This window comes from Asparagus officinalis, chromosome 4, assembly GCF_001876935.1.
Source record: "Asparagus officinalis chromosome 4, Aspof.V1, whole genome shotgun sequence".
NCBI classification, from domain to species: domain Eukaryota; kingdom Viridiplantae; phylum Streptophyta; class Magnoliopsida; order Asparagales; family Asparagaceae; genus Asparagus; species Asparagus officinalis.
This window is the reverse complement of record NC_033797.1, coordinates 20,643,330-20,653,575: the sequence shown is the minus strand read 5'-3', so window position 1 is coordinate 20,653,575 and position 10,246 is coordinate 20,643,330. Positions and strand designations below refer to the sequence as shown.

Here is a 10,246-nt window from a genome sequence, read left to right as displayed (position 1 = left end):
CCGCCCCGGCATCACTCTCTCCCTCATCATCTCCCTCTGCGATCGCGGAGTCAATCCCGAAGCCCTAGCCGCCCTCGTCCGCGAGCTCTCTTGGTCATCTTCAACTGCAATCTTGGTCATCAAAGGGTAAGCTAGAATCTTCTTTTCCCCTCCTTTTGATTTCTAGTTTAATTTTCATGAAATAAGACTTATCAATAGTCAAGGAGACCAATCGTGCTACGGTTCAAAGACCCCAAAACTTGATCGAACAATTGAAATCACTACATTGTGGAACAATTGAAATCTCTAGTGGTTGGTTGCCAAACACCAAGATTAGCGCATACTTTATATATTTTATTACAGTATGTGCTTTGGTTTTTTCCTTTACATCTTACTTGGACAATATAAGAAGAGCAGTGCATTTGTTGGTATTAATCTTTCTAATGCATACTATTTTTATTTTATTTTTATGTTAGTGTTATATAGTTTTCTTTTCATGAAGTTCAGTTGATTTGTTTAAATTGTTCTTATTTTTTCTAAACTAGAGTCTATTCTAATCAAGTTTAGCATAATTTGCACAAAATTATGATAGATTCTTGAAGATATAATGCTATTCTTGAATTAAAATTGTGCCTTTGTCTATTATCTATATAGAAATGTAGTAAAAATAAAGTTTGCAATAGTGGGTATTTGAATTGCCTTCCATTAAACAAGGAGATTGCATAAATAGATCGGCTATTGCTCAGCTATGAATTCAATACTATGTTTTCTATATATAAATTTATTTCGGAGCTTTGTAAAAAAAAACCACACCTGGAGCTATAGTAAAAGCCAAGATGCAGTTGTATCTATCATAATTTTGTGCTGATGATGTGAGGTCATCTTGCGTACGAGCGAGATGTGAGGTCATAAATTAGTGTACATCATAAACTTGCTTTTCTAATGCTGTTGGCTAAATATTGATTGTTCTAATTATGTCTCTCTGTGTCTCTGGATTTATGCGGCAATTCCAACATGCTAGGACTTATGACAGAACAAAACGCTTATGACTGACTTTAGAGCTTAAAGGGAACTATGTGCAATATACTTCTTAGTGCGTAAATTTTATGAATGCTGGACTTGTAGTTACAAAATAGCGCCTATAAATGCATATACTATTCTTTGGTTTCTATATGTAGTTCTCATGGGAGCCCAAGATTTGTATGCATAATAAGGTGCATACCTCCATTTCTTTCTGCCGAGGTAAAATCCTATTCTATTGACCTGCGAACCTCCACAAGTAGGTCGGTTGAAACTTAAATTTGGCATAGCTGTAATTGGAAATGAATTCAGGGTAGGTGCTCTGCTTGAAGTTTACTAGTTATCTATATAATGGATTAAAGGTCCTGCGTTTATTCGGAAGAAGTCAATGGTGCAGTAGACTGGCTAGTGTCATGGGAAGTTTAAGGATAACTAGTATGAACCTGCATCATCATTTGATCTCGTGCTCCTTGGACTAGTGTCATGGGAAGTTTAAGGATAACTAGTATGAACCTGCATCATCATTTGATCTCGTGCTCCTTGGACGAGGAGGGTAGAGTTTATGAGAATGACTAGTATGAACCTGCATCATCATTTGATCTCGTGCTCCTTGGACGAGGAGGGTAGAGTTTATGAGAATGATGTAATTTGTCATTATCAACTCACATGTAACTGCTAAAAGGTTTGCATTTTTTCCCTGGAACTTTATCCAGGAATAAAAGTTCCTTCGTGATGTATAATAATGTCTAGTGAAAGGCAGCATTCAACAATGAGCTTTACCCCGGGGCTAACTCATCTGAGAAAGGCTTGAAGACATCACTTTGCAGAGTAGCAGATTGTGATCAAATTATGTGCTTGATATTATTGCCTTTGTATTCTTCCTCCTTACCTCAAATTGCACATAAAAGTTATATCCTGCTGATCTTTTATGTGTTGTTTTCCCATTACTGTACTATTATATTATTATTATATGATGATATGACGACGTCATTGTATTATGCCCACTCTTCTCTCTACTTTATAGGGCCATCCGGGTTTTACCTAAGTAGTAGATTAGTTCAAGCTCGAGCATCAGGAAGTACCCTCTTGTTTTATTGAGGGGCTGTGGTTTCAAGCATCTTCAGATTATAACATCACACTCGTTGTCTTACCCTACAATCATGGACAATCATTTTGGTTACATGTTATATTCTTGATGTGTTTAAGGCGTCGGACATCTTTTATCTTGACCTTGCAGATCCAGAAGAAATGAGAAGCCAAGGAGGGTTGGCTGACATGTTCCCTAGAGCTGCTACAGGAGCTAATAGGAGAATTTAGTTAACAAATATTTTGGAAGTGTAGTTTTGAATCCTGGAAAAGAGTTATATCTTCAATTTCGGTTGCTTTCTTGTTTGGATTTTAATGAGCTAGACAGAGGAATCCTGCATGATCTAGTTTTCGTATTTACGCTCACAGTTTGGATATTTTCTCGCATTTTAGTTTCATCTGTGTTTCATACATGTTCAGAATTTGAACGCAACAGTGTCTTTTAATGTTTGACCAAATTTTTTGCACTTTGATACTTTCTGATGCTTCTTCAGCATGTCACGATGTTGCTCTAGCCTTCAGGTAATAGAAGCTGATGTTGCTTTAGTTGTTGATTTCGGGACGTGTGCTTGACAAAATTAACAAATTCTATGGATGATTGATGCAGGGGAAATATTGAGGTCTCTATGGTGATTTCGGATTCTAACCCTTGCTATGAAGACGCACATATGAAGCTTGCTGCAGTACTTTTAATGTTGCTATTGAGTCCAACTGAGTGTTATGTTTGTTTCCTGATCTTTTCTTTCTTCTGTCATGATCCTGTTCATGCTTGAACATTTGAAAGATGGTAAATTAGTGGACTATGGTTGTGCTACTATTTTGTTTATAGACGAACTTACTACTCTTCTAGTTTATCAAGTAATTAAGTAGATTGTCCTTACTAATCGTGATCGTGTTGCTGATAGTTATGATGACATTTATATCAAGTTATTGATCTTATACAGATCCTTGCATACCTTGTGTTTTCTATCTTAATTCATTTAAATATTCTCGCAATATTGTTGTTATTGATCTTTTGGTTTTTGGTTTGGAAATTTGAAGTTAATTTTGCAAATGTGTGAGGTTTGTACTTTTATCCAGGCTTGTAAATGGTTCAATCATAAACTTATCTGCATTTGTTTATCTTTGTTTATGTTCCTATCTTTGTTAGTATTTTATCAAAAGGCCCAACAAGTTTGCACAAATCTCCCCAAAAGTTTGCAAAAAGCCCACAATAGTTTATTAAAAAACCCTTAAAAGTTTACAAAAAACACTCCAAAAGTATTATACTTATATAGTTACTATAGTTAAATGGGCAAATGGGCGACCCGTTTATTAAATGGGCGGGCGAAAACCCGCCTATTTAAATAATGTTAAATGGGCCATAAATGGGTAAATGGGCAAAACATGCCTGTCCATTTATGGCCCGCCCATTTAAAACCCATACCCACCTATTTAACATCTCTAACCTAGATTTAAGTTTAGGTGAGGAAAATATTAATACGAGGAGATGCTTGATATTTCTTTTTCGTGCAATAATTAATCTGGGTACTGGATTTGTTGACAAAGAATATGGATGGTAACCCGAGCTGTAGAATTTTGTCCGAATTGTCAAATTGTGCTGCATTCATTTTCGCATCTGGGTACTGGATTTAGTTGGTCTACTTTTAGCAAGGTCTGCAATTTTGAAAGCAAAAAACCTTTAGTGAGTGAGTATATAAATTATTTTACACGCGATAAGTACAACTGTGTAGAGAATCGTTGTCGCTGTTTGACTCAGAAGCTTGCTTCTATTCAGTTCATGTTCTTCTCTCACAGTGCACCACCAAGACACAAAAGGGGAATCACTCTCAGAGGTTGAAGGGGTCGCACAAAGGGTGAGAGCACAAAGCTCACAGGGGCACAAAGCTCACAGAGGGGAGGGGGATCGCACAAATCAGAGGAGAGCACAAAGCTCAATTTGCTTCTCACCGCCGTCGCTCCTCATCCTCCCTCTCAGAGCTACTACCATCTCTTCGACTTAAATAGCGAAGGGGACAACCGACACGGAGAGAAGGCTAAGGTTACGAATGGTAGGAGCCGACCTACAGGGATCAGAGATGGGACTCGCAGCGGCAACCAGCCGGACACATGTATGGGAAAGGGGGTGAGTACCATCGAGTAGGAGGTGAAAAGTTTAGGGATAGGTTGAAATAAATATCAAGGGGAACTGGGCCTGGTAGCAAATGGGCCAGCAACCAAAGATGTTGGGCCAACTAAAAATAGCAACAACCTCCACCTTTGGCCCAAGGTAGTGCACAGAGAAAAACACGGAACTGCAGGACTCATCATCGCCAAACCATTATCTGTATGATCACAAAGAAGATACAAGCAATGGGAGAGAATACACAAAGTAAACTCAGATCATAAATATCGGGGTAAGATCACCAAGCATACCAAGTCCATAAAGGACCGAACTCTACCAAACGGTCATCGAGTTCAAAGGGAAAAATCACAAAGCTACTAACAAGCACAAAACAAGTTAATAGGCCACAAAGGCAACACACAAAGCAAAGGAAAATTACCCAAAGTCAAAATTCAAGATTCTTTGACACGAGATAAATTTTTCAGCAGACAAACACTTAGTACCTATGTCAGCAGGATTAAATTCTGGGGGAATTTTCTCTAACTTGACAATACCCTTTTCAACTATATCCCGAATGTAATAAAATCTAACATCAATATGTTTAGTTCTATCATGAAAAACATAATTTTTGCAAAGTTGAATAGCAGATTGACTATCAGAAAATACAACCATATTTTTATCAAGAAAACCAATTTCAGATATAAGGCCCCTAAGCCAAATAGCTTCTTTAAAAGCTTCAGTGGTAGCAATATACTCAGATTCAGTAGTAGATAAAGCAACAATGGGTTGTAGTTGAGATTTCCAACTTATGCAAGAGCCACACAAAGTAAACACATAGAAAGTAATAGATTTTCTATTATCTCTATCATTTGCATAATTGGAATCTACATAGCCAACTAGTTTGACACCTTCAGAACACTTAGAGAAGGTTAATCCTACATCCACAGAGGATTTCAAATATCTTAAAAGCCACTTCAAGGCATTCCAATGAGACATACCAGGGTTTGACATGTATCTACTCAAGCAACTAACCGCATATGCAATGTCAGGCCTAGTACTAACCATGAGATACATGATCGATCCTATAGCATTCGAATATGGCACCTTCTTCATATTATTTATTTTAGTTTCAGTCTTGGGGGACTGATCCTTACTTAACACAAAATGGAAAGCAAGTGGCACATTCACAGATTTGGCATCAGATATAGAGAATTTACTTTAAAAAATTTCAACATATGAACTTTGGTTTAAAATTAGAGTAGATTTGTTTTTGTCCCTAATAATATTCATGCCTATTTCAACATATGAACTTTGGTTTAAAATTAGAGTAGATTTGTTTTTGTCCCTAATAATATTCATGCCTAGGATTCTTTTAGCATCACCTAAGTCTTTTCCCTAATAATATTCATGCCTAGGATTCTTTTAGCATCACCTAAGTCTTTCATGTTAAAATTTTCACAAAAACATTTTTGAACATGCTCAATAGACTTCAAACAATGACTAACAATCAACACGTCATCTACATAAATTATAAAAAATACAGGCACAGAGTCTATATTCTTATAATACAGGCAATGATCAGCAGAACTCCTTTTAAACTTTAAAGATTGCATGTATTTATCAAATTTAATATTCCATTGCCTAGGTGATTGTTTTAAACCATACGAAGACTTTTTTTTAACAAACACATATGATCAGGCAATTTAGGGTCCATGTAGGCAATAAAAATTGCCTTTAATCCTTATCAGAGAAGTTCAGAACAAAACTGCTAAAACCCCGTCCGAAATAGCAGAAAGAGGGGAAAACGCAGATATCTCCCAAACCGTAAGGAATTTGGCGAAACGGAGGAAGCGAACCGAAGCCTTCGGTTTGGTTCGGATGGCTCCATCTCGTCAAGATATGCGATTTTCATATATAATTCGTCCAATTCCGACTTACGGTTTGAAAGTTACGGCCTATTCTTCGATCCATGCTATAGAGCTCGCCTAACGGCTTGAAGATCGCCTGCAGACCCAGGTTCGTTTGCAGTCCCCAGCTTCGCCTGCAGTTGCAAATCCGCTTGCAGTCCCCAGCTTCGCCTGCAGTTGCAAATCCGCCTACAGACCCAAGTCTGCCTGCAGTCGCAAATCCGCCTGCAGACCCAAGTCTGCCTGCAGTCCCAAATCTGCCTGCAGACCCCAAGTCTGCCTGCTCGCCTGCGATCCCAGCTCGCCTGCAGTTAAAGCTCGTCTACAGCTCGAAATTCGCCTGCACGATCAAGTCTGCCCGCAGACCCAAGTCTGCCTGCAGTCCCAAGCTCGCGAGGACAAAACTTCCTTATTTTCCGTGATGTGAGGGTAGGGGGGGACGATACTCCAGGCCCGTCAGATGGCCGTCCACAGTACGAATGAGCGGACAGGCACCGAAACAGCCTGCACTCTCATAAATGCAGCTTACCTCACTTGTCCAAGCAGAAGGGAGGGCCGCCGGCGCTCAGTGAGTTGGCCATATCCACTGCAGGACGTCTCCGAACAACGTGTGGTCACATCCCATAATTCAAGGAGCAGTCAAGCTATCTCCCTCACCTCTATTAGTGGTCAAATCCCATGAATCAAGGGAGAGCCCATGCCATCCCTTGCCTGTTAAAACCCATCTTCAGCAGCATGAAGAAGGGGGATTGGCCGTTGCATATTCTGCTGGCTAATCTCCCAAAGGTTGAACCTGGACCTTTGCCAAAGGCTCCCTCATTTGAGAACCGAAGCTCCGGCTCCGGCATCAACTTCGATCGGATCGTCCAAGGGAAGCAGACTCGGCACGAGCACCGAGCGAGGCATCCTATCGCCACCTAAAGTCCCCACACAAAACAAAGAGGGCCTTCCCTCTGCTTCTGTTGTAAACATTTGATTTGTTAGTTTGTAATAAGCTTTCTTATAAATACAAACGAAACTCCCTTTTTCGGGAAATCAAATATTCACCCTACAGAAGATGGCGACCACAGTGGGAGAATCCGTTCATTCAGATGAATTGGTGGTGGCGCAGTCTGACGAAGTTGCTGCAGGGACTACTGTTGAGTCCCTTGTGATCAAATTCGAAGGGTACTTACAATCGTCCTCTTCTCGCAGCAATACATCTCGCGATGGCTGCAAAGTCGTGCGGGTGGCCCCGCCCCAAGAGGCTGAGGCAACCAAGCCTGAGGGATCTACCCAAGCCGAGGCAGGGGGTTCTTTCCCCCCCAAACAAGTTGAGGTCGAGCCGAGATTCGAGAATGCAGGTCTAGGGGCTGCTGAATGGGTCGATGAACGATCCTCGCAGACCCCTGTGCAAGAGGAATCAACCATTCGTGTCGACGCAGGCTACGCCTCCGCCGTCGACATGAACGCTCCTCGTTCAAAAAGATCCAAACAGCGGCGACGAAAAGCTCTCGCTCGTCTCGAGCCATAATCCCTCATCCCCCACGACAGCCTGAATTATTATTCAGGCTTGAGAGGAATCAACCTTTTTAGCCAGGTTCCCAGTTTTGACGAACCGCTCAAATCGGGCGAGACTAGCAGTTTAGACGATCCCCACTCTGTGAGCAAGGTGTTCAATTTTGGCGAACCAAGGGCACCTGGCAAACTCTGCAGTTCAAGAGGGCTTCGTCAAACAAGCGGACTTCACCAAGTTCGCCTGACGGCTCAAGTTCGCCAGAAAGGCGAAGCAACAGCTCGCCAGGCAGGCGCAGGCACACTGCACCAATCTCGCCTGACAGGCGAACCTCCAACCATCGACTCCCTGAAGGAGATGTTGGAGCAGCTCCTGAGCGAGAAGAAGAGGAAGAGAGAGAGGACTTCGCGGGCTTCGCATAAATCCTTGAAGCACAAAGAGCGGGTGCCTACTCCTTCTCACTCCTCATCCGAGTCATCTAGAGGAGCGTCATCTTCGGGCCATAACCCAAGAGACAAGAGGTTTGACGATCTCCAAAGTCAACTCGACGCCTTGAAGCTCCAGAAGCATGCGAACAAGCTGGGGGTTGTCAGACCGTATCCAATTGAATGGGATGCGGTCTCCTACCCGGCAAAGTTCGAGCCGCTGGACCTCCTGCAGTTCAATGGAAAGGGTTCTCCTACCCAGCACATCTACTACTTCCAGGCGCAAACTGGACACATAGTGGGAAACGATCCCATTATGACTCGACTGTTCATTGGTACCCTCAAGGGGGTCGCTTTTGAATGGTTTCGCAGATTGGAGCCTGGGTCCATCACCTGCTGGAAGGACATGGAAAGGCTCTTCGTGGCCAGATTCTTCGATGATGACACAGAAGTATCTATGGCCACCCTGCTAACTGTGAAGCAGAGGAAGACAGAGTCTGTAAGCAGCTTTGTCAAGAGATTCAGAAACCGATCGTTGCATTCCCGCGATCGAGTTTCCGAGGCCACACTCATCGAGATGTGCCGGAACAATCTCTCCATCAGCGTTCTGTCCAATATGGGCGCTATTGAAGCTCGCTCATGGAAAGACTTACTCCGCCAAGGGGAACAAGTCGAGAGCATGCTCAAGCATATGGGTGACGAAGACCCGCATGAGTTCGAGGAAATGATGACCAAGATGCCTTGGTAGTGGAGACCATTTCCTCATATCCTACGATTTCCCCCATTAGTCCTCTTCAATAGAACGGCGGGCCCACAAGACTATCAAGTTAACTATTACCTCTGATAGTCGCCTCCAAATTTCCCCCGTTGATCCTCTTCAATAGGACGGCGGGCCTACAAAACTATCAAGTTAACTATTACCTCTGATAGTCTCCTCCAAATTTCCCCCGTTAGTCCTCTTCAATAGAACGGCGTGCCCACAAAACTATCACGTTAACAATCACCTCTGATAGTTCCCTTACACTCCGACAAGTACACGAGTATAAACTGCTTCTTCTGATCCTCCAACTGGTATAAGAGGTTAAACTATTCCCTTCACTTCCACTTCTTGAGCCAGGTTCCCAGTACGGGCGAACCGCTCAAATCAGGCGAGCCTAACAGTTTAGGCGAGCCCACTTCTTGAGCCAGGTTTCCATTTACGGCGAACCGAGGCGAGCTCATCTCTTTGAGCCAGGTTCCCAGTTTCGGCGAACCGCTCAAATCAGGCGGCCTAACAGTTTAGGCGACCCCCACTTCTTGAGCCAGGTTTCCATTTATGGCGAACCGCTCAAAACAGGCGATACTAGCAGTTCAGGTAGGCTGCATCAAACTCCCACTTGGTCAAACCTTCAGATAGTTAGGACCAAAGTCACAATCCCCCGCCAATCCTCTTCAACAGGATGGAGGGACCCCCACTGTCATGTTAACGGTCACCTCTGACAAATCAACTTACCAGTCCTCTTCAATAGGATGGATGTTAACGGTCACCTCTGACAAAATCAACTTACCAATCCTCTTCAAAAGGATGGTAGGTCCTCAAAGTCGCTCCGATCGCGGCAATCCCTATCATGTTAACGATTACCTCTGATAGCCGACACCATCATTCCCGCAAATGATGTTGTCCAATCAATCGTCACACTCATACGTCCCTGAACGATTTGATTCTCCCAGCACCGTCTTTCTCATAAAAGGCGTTGTTGTTTGATAGTGGCCTACTATGCGATGTGCTGCTATTTCAGGGTTCGTCTTTGCCCCAAGAGAAGACAAATCAGGGTTCGTCTTCATCTTTGCCCTAAGATAAACTGTCCCCTTACACTCCAACTGGTGCATGAGTCTAAACTGCTCCTACCCTCCGACCGGTGCACGAGGCTAAACTGCTCCTTCACTCCAACTGGTGCATGAGTCTAAACTGCTCCTACCCTCCGACTGGTATACGAGGTTAAACTGCTCCCTTAATCCAAACGCCTCGAAAGGCTAAGGATAGAGGAGAAATTTTAGCATTAAGCCTAAGAGAAACTCCTCGACAACTTACCATGCTAAGGGCAAGAGCATGGCTAGTCCAACTCAAACGGCAGTTGGTAAAGACAAATCAAGTCCGTTGATAGCTGAGGGTTTGCTCAAAATCCTAGAAGGCGATCATCAGCTGCGAGCGAAGAGGTCAGCTTCACCGAGCTTGTTGGAGGGCTCCTCA

At 42.8% G+C, this 10,246-nt stretch overlaps 1 long non-coding RNA gene across 1 annotated transcript; it reads left to right on the top strand.

Annotated features, from left to right (window-relative positions):
- On the top strand, positions 1-2,970 carry LOC109836882. Its single transcript, XR_002246118.1, has 3 exons — positions 1-126; positions 2,580-2,607; positions 2,693-2,970. It is a non-coding gene; the product is annotated as an uncharacterized LOC109836882 (long non-coding RNA).